Source organism: Oncorhynchus kisutch, linkage group LG21 (genome assembly GCF_002021735.2).
Source record: "Oncorhynchus kisutch isolate 150728-3 linkage group LG21, Okis_V2, whole genome shotgun sequence".
Taxonomy (NCBI): domain Eukaryota; kingdom Metazoa; phylum Chordata; class Actinopteri; order Salmoniformes; family Salmonidae; genus Oncorhynchus; species Oncorhynchus kisutch.
This window is the reverse complement of record NC_034194.2, coordinates 31,905,458-31,924,192: the sequence shown is the minus strand read 5'-3', so window position 1 is coordinate 31,924,192 and position 18,735 is coordinate 31,905,458.

The window sequence follows — 18,735 nt, the reverse complement described above, 5'->3', positions numbered from 1 at the left end:
CAGACCAGCCTCGATCTCCTGTCTCTATTATATTATGACTTAGCCCCAGCTTAGATTACTTGCTCTCTCTCTACCTAGTCTCTTATTATATTATGACAGACCAGCGCTAGATCTAAACTGTCTTCATTTACTAATAGTAGACCCAGCGTAGATTATGCCTAGCCCTATATTAAACCTACTGAAGGCCCAGAGAGACCAGATAGATCATAATGTTGTCGATTACATCTATGACAGATCCGCTAGATCTACTGTCTCTATTATTATTATGACAGAACCAAGCGTACTATCCCTCAACTGTCTTTCTATTTATAATATGACAGACCAGCGTAGATCTACTTGCCTTCGTCAATTATATTTATTGACGGGACCAGCTAGACTGCTAATGTCTCATTATTATATTATGACAGACCGCTAGATCTAAGTGTGTCGATTATACTATGGACCGACCAGCTCGATCTACTGTCTCTATTATATTATGACAGAACCAGCTAGATGTAATGTCTTCTCTTATTAATATGATCAGACCAGCTAGATACTTAATTTTGTCCTCTACTATTATATTACGAACAGACCAGCTACATCTACTGATCTCTATATATATTATGACACAGACCAGCTAGATCTACCTGTCTCTATTATATTATGACAAGACCAAGCTTAGATTCTACTGTCTCTGTATCTATTATATAATGACAGACCAGCTAGATCTACTGTCTCTATTATATTATGACAGACCAGCTAGATCTACTGTCTCTATTATATTATGACAGACCAGCTAGATCTACTGTCTCTATTATATTATGACAGACCAGCTAGATCTACTGTCTCTTTTATATTATGACAGACCAGCTAGATCTACTGTCTCTATTATATTATGACAGACCAGCTAGATCTACTGTCTCTATTATATTATGACAGACCAGCTAGATCTACTGTCTCTATTATATTATGACAGACCAGCTAGAATCTACTGTCTCTATTCATAGCTATGACAGACCAGCTTTAGATCTAATGTCTCTATTATTTTATGGACAGACGAGCTAGATCTGAATTGGTCTCTATATTTACGACAGACCAGCTGACATCTACTGTCCTCTATGAATTTTATGCACAGGACCAGCTAGATCTACTGTATCTATTATAACATGACGAACAAGGCTAGATCTAGCTGTCTCTGTTATATTATGACAGACCAGCTAGATCTACTGTCTCTATTATATTATGACAGACGAGCTAGATTTCATGCCTCTATATATTACGACAGACCAGCTAGATCTACTGTCTATATTATCTTATGACAGATCATCCAGATCTACTGTCTCTATTATATTATGACAGACCAGCTAGATCTACTGTCTCTATTATATTATGACAGACCAGCTAGATCTACTGTCTCTGTATCTATTATATAATGACATACCAGCTAGATCTACTGTCTGTATTATATTATGACAGAGCAGCTAAATATACTGTCTCTATTATATTATGACAGACCAGCTAGATCTACTATCACTAATATATTACGACAGACCAGCTAGATCTACTGTCTATATTATCTTATGACAGATCAGCCAGATCTACTGTCTCTATTATATTATGACAGACCAGCTAGATCTACTGTCTCTATTATATTATGAGAGACCTGCTAGATCTACTGTCTATATTATCTTATGACAGACCAGCTAGATCTACTGTCTCTATTATATTATGGCAGACAAGCTAGATCTACTGTCTCTATTATATTATGACAGACCAGCTATATCTATTCTCTCAATTATATTACGACAGACCAGCTAGATATACTGTCTCTCCTTTATTATGACAGACCAGCTAGATCTACTGTCTCTGTTATATTATGGCAGACCAGCTAGATCTACAGTCTCTCTTATATTATGACAGACCAGCTAGATCTACTGTCTCTATTATATTATGGCAGACAAGCTAGATCTACTGTCTCTATTATATTATGACAGACCAGCTAAATCTATTCTCTCAATTATATTACGACAGACCAGCTAGATATACTGTCTCTCCTTTATTATGACAGACCAGCTAGATCTACTGTCTCTATTATATTTGAGAGACCAGCCAGATCTACTCTCTCTCTTATATTATGAAGGAGCAGCTAGATCTGATGTCTCTATTATAATATGACAGACGAGCTAGATTTCAAGCCTCTATTATATTACGACAGACCAGCCAGATCTACTGTCTCTATTATATTTTAACAGACCAGCTAGATCTACTGTCTCTATTATATTATGAGAGACCTGCTAGATCTACTGTCTCTATTATATTATGACAGACCAGCTAGATCTAATGTCTCTATTATATTATGACAGATCAGCTAGATATACTGTCTCTGTTATATTATGGCAGACCAGCTAGATCTACAGTCTCTCTTATATTATGACAGACCAGCTATATCTACTGTCTCGATTATGTTATGACAGACCAGGTTGATCTACTGTCTCTATTATATTATGACAGACCAGCCAGATCTACTGTCTTTATTATATTACGACGGACCAGATAGATCTACTGTCTCTGTTATATTATGACAGACCTCCTAGATCTACTGTCTCTATTATATTATGACAGACCAGCTAGATCTAATGTGTCGATTATATTATGACAGACCAGCTAGATCTACTGTCTCTATTATAATATGACAGACCACCTAGATCTACTGTCTCTATTATATCATGACAGACCAGCTAGATCTACTGTCTCTATTATATTATTACAGACCAGCTAGATCTAATGTCTCTATTATATTATGACAGACCAGCTAGATCTAATGTGTCGATTACATTATGACAGACCAGCTAGATCTACTGTCTCTATTATATTATGACAGACCAGCTATATCTACTGTCTCTATTATAATATGACAGACCAGCTAGATCTACTGCCTCTATTATATTATGACGGACCAGCTAGATCTAATGTCTCTATTATATTATGACAGACCAGCTAGATCTAATGTGTCGATTATACTATGACCGACCAGCTCGATCTACTGCCAGTATTATATAATGACAGACCAGCTAGAACTAATGTCTGTATTATTTTATGACAGACCCGCTATATCTACTGTCTCTATTATATTATGACAGACCAGCTAGATGTAATGTCTCTCTTATAATATGACAGACCAGCTAGATCTACTGTCTCTATTATATTATGACCGACCAGCTAGATCTATTGTCTCTATTATATTATGACAGACCAGCTAGATCTACTATCACTAAATATTATGACAGACCAGCTAGATCTACTGTCTCTATTATATTATGACAGACCAGCTAGATCTAATGTCTCTATTATATTATGACAGACCAGCTAGATCTACTGTCTCTATTATATTATGACAGACCAGCTAGATCTACTGCCTCTATTATATTATGACGGACCAGCTAGATCTAATGCCTCTATTATATTACGACAGACCAGCTAGATCTACTGTCTCTATGCTTTTATGACAGACCAGCTAGATCTACAAGCACGGTGGCTAGGAAAAACTCCCTAGAAAGGCCAAAACCTAGGAAGAAACCTAGAGAGGAACCAGGCTATGTGGGGTGGCCAGTCCTCTTCTGGCTGAGCCGGGTGGAGATTATAACAGAACATGGCCAAGATGTTCAAATGTTCATAAATGACCAGCATGTTCGAATAATAAGAAGGCAGAACAGTTGAAACTGGAGCAGCAGCACGGCCAGGTGGACTGGGGACAGCAAGGAGTCATCATGTCAGGTAATCCTGGGGCATGGTCCTAGGGCTCAGGTCCTCCGAGAGAGAGAAAGAAAGAGAGAAGGAGAGAATTAGAGAACGCACACTTAGATTCACACAGGACACCGAATAGGACAGGAGAAGTACTCCAGATATAACAAACTGACCCTAGCCCCCCGACACATAAACTACTGCAGCATAAATACTGGAGGCTGAGACAGGAGGGGTCAGGAGACACTGTGGTCCAGCTAGATCTACTGTTTATATTAATTATGACAGACCAGCTATATCTATTGTCTCAATTATATTACGACAGACCAGCTAGATCTACTGTCTCTATTATTTTATGACAGACCAGCTAGATCTACCGTCGCTATTATATTATGACAGACCAGCTAGATCTACTGCCACTATTATAATATGACAGACTAGCTACTGTCTCTATTATTTTATGACAGACCAGCTAGATCTACTGTGTCTATTATATTATGACAGACCAGCTAGGTATACTGTCGCTATTATATTATGACAGACCAGCTAGATCTAATGCCTCTATTATATTACGACAGACCAGCTAGATCTACTGTCTCTATGCTTTTATGACAGACCAGCTAGATCTACAAGCACGGTGGCTAGGAAAAACTCCCTAGAAAGGCCAAAACCTAGGAAGAAACCTAGAGAGGAACCAGGCTATGTGGGGTGGCCAGTCCTCTTCTGGCTGAGCCGGGTGGAGATTATAACAGAACATGGCCAAGATGTTCAAATGTTCATAAATGACCAGCATGTTCGAATAATAAGAAGGCAGAACAGTTGAAACTGGAGCAGCAGCACGGCCAGGTGGACTGGGGACAGCAAGGAGTCATCATGTCAGGTAATCCTGGGGCATGGTCCTAGGGCTCAGGTCCTCCGAGAGAGAGAAAGAAAGAAAGAGAGAAGGAGAGAATTAGAGAACGCACACTTAGATTCACACAGGACACCGAATAGGACAGGAGAAGTACTCCAGATATAACAAACTGACCCTAGCCCCCCGACACATAAACTACTGCAGCATAAATACTGGAGGCTGAGACAGGAGGGGTCAGGAGACACTGTGGTCCAGCTAGATCTACTGTCTATATTAATTATGACAGACCAGCTATATCTATTGTCTCAATTATATTACGACAGACCAGCTAGATCTACTGTCTCTATTATTTTATGACAGACCAGCTAGATCTACTGTCGCTATTATATTATGACAGACCAGCTAGATCTACTGCCACTATTATAATATGACAGACTAGCTACTGTCTCCATTATTTTATGACAGACCAGCTAGATCTACTGTCTCTATTATATTATGACAGACCAGCTAGGTATACTGTCGCTATTATATTATGACAGACCAGCTAGATCTACTGCCACTATTATAATATGACAGACTAGCTAGATCTACTGTCTCTGTTATATTATGACAGACCAGCTAGATCTACTGCCACTATTATAATATGACAGACTAGCTAGATCTACTGTCTCTGTTATATTATGACAGACCAGCTAGGTATACTGTCGCTATTATATTATGACAGACCAGCTAGATCTAATGTCTCTATTATATTATGACAGACCAACTAGATCTACTGTCTCTATTATAATATGACAGACAAGATAGATCTACGGTCTCCATTATAATATGACAGACCAGCTAGGTCTACTGTCTCTATTATATTATAACAGACCAGCTAGATCTACTGTCTCTATTATATTATGAAAGACCAGCTAGATCTACTGTCTCTATTCTATTATGACAGACCAGCTAGATATACTGTCTCTATTCTATTATGACAGACCAGCTTAATCTACGGTCTATATTATATTATGAAAGACCAGCCAGATCTACTGTCTCTCTTATATTATGACAGACCAGCTAGATGTACTGTCTCTATTATATTATGACAGACCAGCTAGATCTAATGTCTCTATTATATTATGACAGACCAGCTAGATCTACTGTCTCTATTATATTTTGACAGACCAGCTAGATCTACTGTCGCGATTATATTATGATGGACAAGCTAGATCTAATGTCTCTATTATATTATGACAGACCAGCTAGATCTAATGTCTCTATTATATTATGACAGACCAGCTAGATCTAATGTCTCTATTATATTATGACAGACCAGCTAGATCTAATGTCTCTATTATATTATGGCAGACCAGCTAGATCGACTGTCTCTATTATATTATGACAGACCAGCTAGATCTACTATCACTAAATATTATGACAGACCAGCTAGATCTACTGTCTCTATTATATTATGACAGACCAGCTATATCTAATGTCTCTATTATATTACGACAGACCAGCTAGATCTACTGTCTATATTATATTATGACAGACCAGCTAGATCTACTGTCTCTTTTATATTATGACAGACCAGCTAGATCTAATGTCTCTATTATATTATGAGAGAGCTGCTAGATCTACTGTCTCTATTATATTATGACGGACCAGCTAGATATACTGTCTCTATTATAATATGACAGACCAGCTCGTTCTACTGTTTCTATTATATTATGACAGACCAGCTAGATCTACTGTCTCTATTATATTATGGCAGACCAGCTATATCTACTGTCTCTATTATATTATGACCGACCAGCTCGATCTACTGCCAGTATTATATAATGACAGACCAGCTAGAACTAATGTCTGTATTATAATATGACAGACCAGCTAGAACTAATGTCTGTATTATATTATGACAGACCAGCTAGATGTAATGTCTCTCTTATAATATGACAGACCAGCTAGATCTACTGTCTCTCTTATATTATGACAGACCAGCTATATCTATTCTCTCAATTATATTACGACAGACCAGCTAGATCTACTGTCTCTATTATATTATGACAGACCAGCTAGATCTACTATCACTAAATATTATGACAGACCAGCTAGATCTACTGTCTCTATTATATTATGACAGACCAGCTAGATCTACTGTCTCTATTATATTATGACAGACCAGCTAGATCTAATGTCTCTATTATATTATGACAGACCAGCTATATCTACTGTCTCTGTTATAATATGGCAGACCAGCTAGATCTACTGTCTCTCTTATATTATGACAGACCAGCTATATCTATTCTCTCAATTATATTACGACAGACCAGCTAGATCTACTGTCTCTATTATATTATGACAGACCAGCTAGATCTACTGTCTCTTATTATATTATGACAGACCAGCTAAATCTACTGTCTCTATTATACGACAGTAATGGGAATTTATTGCCCTTCCTCGGTCTCCTTATGTGCTCTTAAATCAAATCAAATCAAATCAAATGTATTTATATAGCCCTTCGTACATCAGCTGATATCTCAAAGTGCTGTACAGAAACCCAGCCTAAAACCCCAAACAGCAAGCAATGCAGGTGTAGAAGCACGGTGGCTAGGAAAAACTCCCTAGAAAGGCCAATACCTAGGAAGAAACCTAGAGAGGAACCAGGCTATGTGGGGTGGCCAGTCCTCTTCTGGCTGTGCCGGGTGGAGATTATAACAGAACATGGCCAAGATGTTCAAATGTTCATAAATGACCAGCATGGTCGAATAATAATAAGGCAGAACAGTTGAAACTGGAGCAGCAGCACAGTCAGGTGGAAGTTGAAACTGGAGACCTGCGGTCCAATTATGCTATATCCAATTTAAAAAACCTACTCTTTTAGATATTATTCTAACAAATACCCCATTTTACAGCAAATGTGATATTCGCCATTGAGTTCAGTGACCATTGTCCCTGTTTAACTTTGTTGCAGATAAACATGCACCACACAAAATACTAAGGGTGAAAGACAGATCTAATCCTTGGTTCACGCATGAGTTGTCTGTGAAATGACAGGAAATAAATGTAGCTTGGGCTAAGGCAAGACTGACTGAGTAAGTTTACATGCAGACTAATTATTTTATATTATCCTGATTATGGCAGAAGGCTGAGTATGGTATTAGTCATGTAAACCCCTTACTCTGTTTATCTTAATCGGCTTTAGGCCTTACTTGAAGTAAGCATACGCCGATTAAAACACCTGGTTTTCTGAGCAATCTTTCTAAATATTATGACGTGTAAACAGCTTAATCAAGTGGTGTATTTGATCTGCACATGTACCAGCACCGGGTAGCGCAAGCTTCCCTCTTATCCATGAGAGAAGTGAGTTCAGAAAAACTGAAAGTATGCACCTTGTAAATAGTTTTCACATACACTCTTTATATGTCAAAACTCAGAATCAAATAGCATAGTCACTGTGGTATAACATTTATTTTGATTGCCAATTTTCTGCATTTATAAAAAGCCCCATCAGTAGCCTGATTTCAGATGTGTCCATGTAAACAGAATAATTAAGGAAACTGTTCTTCCTGCAAAGCATATAAACATTTGAAACAAACTATTATATTAATTTGACTATCCACAATAATCACATTATTATGTGCATGTAACCATGCTCACTGATTCCACGTCTTATTGGTCCTTCAGACATTTTAGAAATATATGTCTATCTCTGGTTACAAAAGCAAAATCAACATATTTCTTGAATTGTGTCAGATAGTGGTGGTAATCCAGCTAACTTTTGGAAAGTGGTCAAATCTTTGGAGCAAAACTCCACCCCCTCTTTGCCCCAGCAGGTTTTAACAGCCTCTTGTCCCATACTAGACAAAGTGGACATTTGTGGGGCTTTTAATTACCATTTTGCTTCAGCTGGCCACCTGTTTGTAAGCATAGTCTAATTAATCTCATTTAGGGTGTTAACCTAGTAGCTGAGGACTGTAACTGTTTTTATAAATGTTGTGTTTTGTATTGCTTTCTGTTTTGTTTTACATTGTATTGGTTGTTGTACTGTTGTGATCAGGGCACCACTGGGAATGAGACCATGGTCTCAGTGGGTTTTGACTGAATAAATAAAGAAGAAGAATACAAAAAAACAAATACTCAGAAAGGGTTCCTTGTGGGCATCAGGGAAGAACCCTTTGTGATTTAAGTGCCATCTTTTTTTCAAAGAGTGTAATGGAGGAGGATACGTGTCTGATAATAAGTGACAGTGATATACAATGTAAAGTGTTGTTCGTAAATCCAATCTGTTATTATTAATAAATTTTCTTCTTAAAATCTGGGAAATATGTTCTGTAAATACTGCCATTTCAGAGGACTGTATTTTGTCTGTTTGGGTAGGGACAATTAGTTAGAACCTTAATTTGGGGGAAATCTGTCATTTCCATCCCCTCTGTCTTAACATGATGCTGGATGGCAGTGCAGTTGAGGGTCTCTAGGTACTGTAAATACTGCTAGTTCCAATGAGCCTGTTGTGGTTTGTTTAATTAGATCACGTTCGTCTTAAGAAGCTTGGCATTAAGCCCCCCCCCCCACACAAGCTGTTCCCCAAGATGCCCTCACTCGCTTTCTCTCTCTCTCAAGCACACACATGCGTGCCACACACACACACACACACACACACACACACACACACACACACACACACACACACACACACACACACACACACACACACACACACACACACACACACACACACACACACACACACACACACACACACACACAGAACGAGAACCCAAACTGATTGTGTTGTGTGCCTTATTGCTGTATTTAACAGATAAGTCCCACACCATGATGGGTAGTGATAGCAGTAGCCAGAGTCTAGGGGTCATCCCGTGTGCCATCTCCTGGTTCTACAGTCACATGGAGAGGAGGAGGGGGAGGACTGGGGCCAGCCTGGCTGTGTCTGTCTCTGCTATGGATGTCTGTGGGGAGGATGAGGTCCTCAGGGACTTACTGTCTGGCAACCTCCAGAACAGCCCACCAGCAGACCTATATCTCTATGAGGACCCCATCTATGGAATGCAGGTAAATTATGATCAATGGTGTTATTGTTGTGGACGGTTCAGATCAGATAGAAATTTGAAACGCTTATAGAACAGACTTGAATCTTTGTTACGCTAAACATGTAATTGTCAGTTCTGCATTTTATTTTTTTCATTCGTGTGAAATCTGTGCATAAGTACATTTTCTTAATGAAGCCCCAGGTCTTAAGAACACAGAAAAACATGTGCTGCTGTAGTTGCACTGTTATCACTACATACAGTGGTGTAAAGTAGTTAAGTACTACTTAAGTAGTTTTGGGGGGTATCTGTACTTTACAACAAAAAAATATTGTACTTTTTACAACATACATTTTCCCTGACATGCAAAAGTATGAATGCTTAGCAGCACAGGGAAATGGTCCTATTCACACATTTATCAAGAGAACATCCCTGGTCATGCCTACTGCCTCTTATCTGGCAGACCCACTAAACAGAAATAATTTCTTTGTAAATGATGTCTGAGTGTTGAAGATAGCCTCTGGCTTAATAGAAGGAATTAGAAATGATTTATATTATATGTATATTTCAAACCAAATACTTTTAGACTTTAAGTCAAGTAGTATTTCACTTGATAACTTTCGCCTTTACTTGAGTCATTTTCTATTAAGGTATCTTTACTTTTACTCAAGTATGACAATTGGGTACTTTTTCCACCACTGACTACATACAGCTTGCCACTAAGGTGTCATGTCACATTAAGGGTATCTTGTATAATGACTGGGTTTTGTTTGTTCATTTGAAGGCCCCATTATTTTGACAATACATCCCTTATTGAAGGCCCCCTTTTTTGACAATACATCCCTTATTCAGATGTATTGTCAAAAAAGCCAAGTAGTGGGAGTTAACGTATTTACGCTACATAGTCCCAGTTACATAATGACTTTGGCATTGTCACATTGAAGAACATTTAATATTACAATTTTTGCTGTGCAGGTCCGGAGTGCTAGAGTCCCTCTATCCCCCTCTCTCCCTCTCTACATACAGGGCCTTCAGAAAGTATTCATACCCCTTTACTTATTCCACATGTTGTTGTGTTACAGCCTGAATTCAAAATTGAATAAAGATAGGTTTTCTCACCCATCTACAAACAATACCCCATAATGACAAAGCGAAAACACGTTTTTAGGAGTATTTGCAAATTTACAAAAAATGAAATGCAGAAATATCACACCCCTGAGTCAATACATGTTAGAATCACCTTTGTCAGCGATTACAGCTGTCTTTCTGGGTAAGAAAGACAGCTGCACACCTATGTTGTAAGTATTATGCATATTATATATATTTTTATTCTTCAAGCTATGTCAAGTTGGTTGTCAATCATTGCTAGACAGCCACTTTCAAGTCTTGCCATAGAATATCAAGCTGATTAAGGTGTTTTAGGTTGTGTTTTATGTTGTCCTAATGAAACATTCATTTGTCTACCAGTGTCTGTTGGAAAACAGACTGAACCAGGTTTTCTCTAGATTTTGCCTGTGCTTGGCTCTGTTCCCTAGTCCTTGCCGATGACAAGCATAGCTATAACATGATGCAGCCACCACCATGCTTGAAAATATGAAGAGTGGTACACAGGGATGGGTTGTGTTGGATTTGCCCCAAACATAACAGTTGCCAGTTGAGGACTTGTGAGGCGTCTGTTTCTCAAACTAGACACTCTAATGTACTTGTCCTCTTGTTCTGTTGTGCACCGGGGCCTCCCATTCCTCTTTCAATTCTGGTTAGGGCCAGTTTGCGCTGTCTGTGAAGGGAGTAGTACACAGCGTTGTACGAGCTCTTCAGTTTCTTGGCAATTTCTCACATAAAATAGCCTTAATTTCTTAGAACAAGAATAGACTGACAAGTTTCAGAAGAACGTTTCTGGCAATTTGAGCCTGTAATCGAACCCACAAATGCTGATGCTCCAGATACTCAACTAGTCTAAAGGACAGTTTTATTGCTTCTTTAATCAGAACAACAGTTTTCAGCTCTGCTAACATAATTGCGAAAGGGTTTTCCTAATGATCAATTAGCCTTTTAAATGATAAACTTGGATCATCTCTTTTTTATTAAATTTTTTCTCTCATTGTTTTTAATCTGTGGTTATGTTTTAGTTGTGTTGGGTAATTGTGGTCTACCTGGTCTCCAGTATTTGGGCTCTAGCTCATTGACCATAACCATGGTGATTAGCTAGGCTGGCTAGGCTAGTAGCTGATTTGCTAACGTTAGCTGGCTGGCTAGCTTGCTGGCTAAGATAACTGCATATAGCTAACATTCTTTGATAACTGGTTAGATGGGGTTATGTAATTACAAAATGTTGGTTTAATGTAGCTGTCAGCTAGGTGTTGATAGCAACTGTCTGACTCATGCGGTAGGTCTAATGTCAGCAGGCTAGTAGGGCTAACATTAGCTGGCTAGTTGGCTAACGCTGAGTTGATTTGGAGCAATTAATTCATGAAGTATTTGCTTGTAAATTGGCTGAAAATTACATTTAAAACAATTTGATTTAATTTGAAGTTATTAGATTTAATGTTATTTCTGTTGGAGTTTACATTATAGGGAATAGGCTGGCTTGCCGGGTCCTCCATATGACATCATACCCCGGAAAAATATTTACCGACATGACTGATGGGTTTTATGTAATAACAAAGACATTTGAAAAGAGATGTGTAACTTTGCATTGGAACATTTGATGCGTATAACTAATGCAAATCCATATGTTACACATGGCTACGTTTATGATACCTCCCTTTAATGTGTACACATTTAGTTCAGAGACCTTTTCCAAGACAGTAACACAATCTTAGTTATTTATTTGTGTGCTCTTTGGTCAGTGACCTGTGCGTAACTTGTACTCTGTGTCCCCCTGCAGACCTGTGAGTAAGCTATCCAACTAATAAGCATCTGGTGATTTCATCTTCTGACTTAATAAACTGTACCAAATTTGTTTTCCAAGAATACTTTGAATACTTTGTTCAGTTCTCAAATATTCTCTCTGACGATCTCAGTAGTTTCCTCCTTTGTTTCCTGTATTTAATTTTCTCTCCACCCTCAGTACCAGGGGGTCATAGCAGGTTGATTATGATAGACCTGGCTGACAGTATAAAGGGATCCAGTAGAACCACTGACAGCAGAACTGAACGTCCTGAGTCAGATCTGGGCAGTGTTATCCTGGCCTTATTCAACAATGGAAACAAAAACATCCCTAACAGGTTAGATACGGGAGACTCTAACATTGATTGTATTACATTGCAATGAAACAGGAAATTATTGATTCATGCAGTAGATAATGAAATTGTATGTATAATACTGGTATATACTATAATTGTATTCTTTATGTATAATGTATGATGGTGATGAGGATGGTGGTGATGATGAGGATGGTTTTATTTTGTGCTCGCCACAGGGACAATAAAGTGACCATGCTGCTACAGGAGTCTCTGGGTAATATTAAGTGTCGTACGACCGTGCTGGCCCATGTGACTGACTTACCAGAACACTGCTCAGAGACACTGTCAACTGTCCAGATTGCCTCACACTTTCGTAGGACACAGAAGAAGGCTAAAGTATGTAAATGACTGAATTAGAGATTTCTTACCATGGTGCCAATAATGGTGACAAAAGTATTATTCAATTAACCTTGGGTGGCCTAACTCTTAGTAGACAGTAACACAATATATATATCAATGATGTCGCTCTTTCTGCGGGTGATTCCTTGATCTACCTCTACGCAGACGATACCATTCTGTATCCTTCCGTGGCCTCCAACTGCTCTTAAATGCTAGTAAAACTAAATGCATGCTTTTCAACCGTTCGCTGCCTGCACCCGCCCGCCCGACTAGCATCACTACGCTGGACAGTTCCGACTTAGGGATTTGTAGTTGTCCACATATTCTGGTTGTCTGGCTGGACTGTAAACTCTCCCTCCAGACTCATATTAAACATCTCCAATCCAAAATTAAATCTAGAATCTGCTTCCTATTTCGCAACAAAGCCTCCTTCACTCATGCTGCCAAACATACCCTCGTAAAACTGACTATCCTACGGATCCTCGACTTCGGCAAGCTTCCCTCACTAACTTTAAACATCAGCTATCTGAGCAGCTAACTGATCGCTGCAGCTGTACATAGTCCATCTGTAAATAGCCCATCCAATCTACCTACCTCATCCCCATATTGTTTTTATTTACTTTCCTGCTCTTTTGCATACCAGTATATCTACTTGCACATCATCATCTGCACATCTATCACTCCAGTGTTAATTTGCTAAACTGTATTTTACTTCCCTACCATGGCCTATTTATTGCCTTACCTCCTCACGCCATTTGCACACACTGTATATAGACTTTCTTTTTTTCTATTGTATTATTGACTGTATGGTTGTTTATTCCATGTGTAACTCTGTGTTGTTGTTTGTGTCGCACTGCTTTGCTTTATCTTGGCATGGTCGCAGTTGTAAATGAGACCTTGTTCTCAACTAGGCTACCTGGTTAAAGAAAGGTGAAATAAAATAAAAATGAAATATGACAAATTTTTTGTTGTTGAAGTTTTACCACTTTTTCTCCCCAATTTCGTGGTATACAATTGTTTAAAGTAGCTACTATCTTGTCTCATCGCTACAACTCCCGTACGGGCTCAGGAGAGACGAAGGTTGAAAGTCATGCGTCCTCCGATCCACAACCCAACCAAGCCGCACTGGTTCTTAACACAGTGCGCATCCAACGCCAGAAGCCAGCCGCACCAATGTGTTGGAGGAAACACCGTGCACCTGGCAACCTTGGTTAGCGCGCACTGCGCCCGGCCCGCCACAGGAGTCGCTGGTGCGCAGTGGAAGGAGAATGAGAGGAAGGAGAATGAGAGGAAGGAGAATGAGAGGAAGGAGAATGAGAGGAAGGAGAATGAGAGCATCATCCAAGAACAACTTTCAGAAAACAGCAGAAGAAGTTGGCCAGTGTGAGAGGGACTTGAGTCTTAAGTGTGACACGTTCGCCAAGCTGCAGGAGCGACTCGGGTGCATCAACAGGAGCGAGACGGTTGCCAAGTCATTCTTAAAAGAACCTTCTGCCACAGTCCCCTCCAGTCCCCCAAGATGGCTCAGGCCGACCTGAGACTGGGGAGAATACCTCTTTCTTTAAACCACTGAATATGGATTTGAAGTGTTGTGAGTTTTCCATTGTGGCTGAGAAAGAGAGCTTGGTGACAGATGGCAGTCTTCCGGTCGAAAGAGGACTCTGGTCTGTATGACTGTGAGGATGGCAGTGCAGCCAGCTCCAACAAGGACCAACCATACCCCTGTGGCTCTATCAGTTTACATTCAGTCTGCCAGAGCCTGAGCCGGGGCAACACCTCTGAGTACAGCTACCTACAACAGCACTGTGAAATCTACTCTCAGATCAGCCCTGTGCCAAACTCACATCCTCCTCTTCCACTGTCTCTGGAGCCAGCTGGATACCCAGAGATGTCTGACTGGCTGCAACCCAAGACCAGGACCTCTCAGGCGGTCAAGAGCTCCCTGATATCCCCCCCCCCCTCTCTATCCCTCTTCTCCCCCAAGTCCTCCACCTCCTCCTTGGCTACCGGTGTTCCCCTAGGAGAGATGATCCTTCCCCAGCTTCCCCAGCTGTCCACCACAGAGTTAGACCTAAAGGATATGAAGGCTACCATCACAGTGACGGTCCAGCAGGTGTGAGCTGTACATAGGTGCAGATATGGTAAACAAGGTCCTCTGTGTTAAAAGCAGTAAAAACACTGATATGTGTGTGACATGCGTTTTCAGAGTTCAGAAAAATTTGCTTTTTATGTCATTCATTGCAGTTACACAGATGACTATTTCCTGTCCTCTTATTTGGCATCATTTTAAAAGAGCCTAATGAAATGTGTTTGAATTGTCAAGTGAAAGTACTACTCTTAGATATTAGTGGGCTTATTGGGGTATTTGTCTCCTGCTCAAAAGTATTCTACTATATTCAACTTACTCTACTTAATTTGATAACTCTTGTTGTTGAGAATTTTCCTGCATCGCAGGAAATGCAGATGAGCTTTGTGATTTACGTACTGTAAATTCACTGAAAACCTGCACAAACACACGATTATATTTTAAGGGCTTGTTAGTAAGCATTTCACTGTAAGGTCTACACCTGTTGTATTTGGAGCATGTGACAAGTACAATTTGATTTGATTTGTTCTAGACTAGAGCTCCTCCTGCTGGCATCTCAACATTACTGCAGCCTCCTGTCTCTCTTCCTACGTCCCAATCATGACCTCATCCATTTCTCACTTCCCGACATGGATTTAAAAGTATGGGATTGGTGTGAACATTGGAGTTTCCCTTTTTGTTTAGCTGAATTCCATGAGAAAGTATTTATTTATATTTAACCAGGCAAGACAATTAAGAACAAACTCTTATTTACAATGACTTCCTACCTGGCCAAACCCTAACCCGGACGACGCTGGGGCAATTGTGTGCTGCCCTATCAGACTCCCAATTACGGCTGGTTGTGATACAGCCAGGAAACGAACACTATCACTGAGTGATAGAGTGCCTTAGACCACCGTGCCACTCGGGAGCCCAAGTATGCAAGTGCACACTTTGGGAAGGGTGGAGAATCGGGACCCAGACAGAAAGGTCTGGGGCCAGGGTCCAGGGGCAGAGAGAAACAGGCAAAGCTGAAGCCTTTTTCCTATATGCGGCCTATGTTTTTGCTCGGGGCCAGGTAACCGGGCAAGGGATTCACAATTTCCTAAAACAACTTTCATCAATGTCTCTTTTTTCCTTACCAGCATTCCACTTTTCATGTAGCCTCATTTTGTCCAGCTTATAGCCTAACCACTGACAAGCAACACTATGGACTAAACGTTCAAATCCTGTTGCTAAAGGATTATTTTTCTGCGACAATACAGGTCCAATTTAGATCTTACATCTGTACTCCATTCTATTCCATTCTACTTGACCTGTAGGCTCCCACTCACGGCGTCTCTTCCATGACACGTCCCTCTCTCTCAGGAGGTCAGCCAGTGCCCCCAGGTCTCGCTGGATAGAGAGTGACATCCCAGAGGCCTATGAGATCAAGGTGTATGAGATAGATGACGTGGAGAGGCTTCAGAGGAGAGGAGGACGAGCAGACAAACTGGTGAGGGGACGAGATGTTGGTGTTTAAAGATAGGCTTGGATACACGTTTAGTTTATCAGGGGAAATCAGGGCTTTTCTTGAGTTTGTGTACAAAAAATAATAATTGCCAAGCACAATCGCAAACTTACCATGCATTACATGATACTAGCATGTACATAATCTCCATGTGCACTACATACAGTGCCTTCAGAAAGTATTCACACTCTTTGACAGTGACAACAATACAACAGATATACACAACATGAAATATTGAGATCGGTTGCAATCTTGAAATCAATCAAAAGGAGCGTTCATAGTGCAGAAGTAGAGCAAAAGAGATACATTTAATTTCACGTGCAGATTCAAAAAGTGTATGGCCTGTGGGATAAAAGAGTTCTTGTATCTGTTGCTATTGAGTTTGGGAAGTCTAAAACAACAACTTGAGGGGAAAAGCGCAAAATCGTTAAGGGGGTGATCGGACCAGTCTAGGAGGAGAGCTGCTGTTCGCTCTCCTCACCACTTGCTTTCTGAATGTCACTGAGAGATGTGCCTATTGCACCCTGATGACCTTGCTGTCCACCTTAACCCCCCTGTCCAACCTATTTCACTTTGTCATTATGGGGTTGAGAAAACAAATCAATTTAATATTGTAATGATGGGGCGGAAGCAGGTGCAGGTGAAACGTTTTAATAAAACAACAATACCAACTAGTGAGTGAACATGGGAGAGTGACATATAAAGGGGAGGAAATTATGAAGGTACTGGAGTCCAGGTGTGAATTATAATGAGTAACAGGTGTGTGTAATGATGAGTAACAGGTGCGCGTAATGATGAGTGACAGGTGTGTGTAATGATGAGTGACAGGTGTGTGTAATGATGAGTAACAGGCATGTGTAATGATGAGTAGCAGGTACGTGTAATTATGAGTGACAGGTGTGTGTAATGATGAGTAACAGGTGTGTGTAATGATGAGTGACATGTATATGTAATGATGAGTGACAGTTGTGTGTAATGATGAGTGACATGTGTGTGTAATGATGAGTAACAGGTGTGTGTAATGATGAGTAACAGGTACGGGTAATGGTGAGTGACAGGTGTGTGTAATGATGAGTGACCGCTGTGTGTAATGATGGGTAGCAGGTACGTGTAATGATGAGTAACAGGTACATGTAATGATGAGCGACAGGTGTGTGTAATGATGAGTAACGGGTACATGTAATGATGAGTAACAGGTATGTGTAATTATGAGTGCCAGGTGTGTGTAATGATGAATCCCAGGACCGGTGGTTAGTACATTGGCGACGTCGTACACCGGAGGGGAGGAGCAGGAGCAGACATGACAAATACATTTATGAATTCAGGCTGTAACACAACAAATTGTGGAAAAAGTCGAGGGGTATAAATACTTTCTGAAGACACTGTACATACCGTACATACATACATTCATAAATACATAGAATTATGAACTAGCCATTGAAAATGTACTATTTTCTCATTTAAGGTGAATATAGTCAGAAGATGTGTCACAAATGGCACCCTAATCCCTACATATACAGAACCAGTCAAAAGTTTGGACACCTACTCATTTAAGGGTTTTTCTTAAATGTTTTACTATTTTCTACATTGTAGAATATTAGTGAAGACATTAAAACTATGAAATAACACATGGAATCATGTAGTAACGAAAAAAGTGTTAAACAAATCTAAATATATTTTAGATTCTTCAAAGTAGCCACTCTTTGCCTTGATGACAGCTTGGCACACTCTTGGCATTCTCTCAACCAGCTTCACAAGAGTGTGCAAAGCTGTCATCAAGGCAAAGGGTGGCTACTTTGAAGAATCTAAAATGTATTTTGATTTCTTTAACCCTTTTTTTTGTTACTACAGGGTTCTATACGTGTTATTTCATAGTTTTGATGGCTCCACTATTATAAAACAATATAGAAAATAGTAAACAATTCAGAAAACCCCCGGAATGAGTAGCTGTGTCCACATTTTTGACTGGT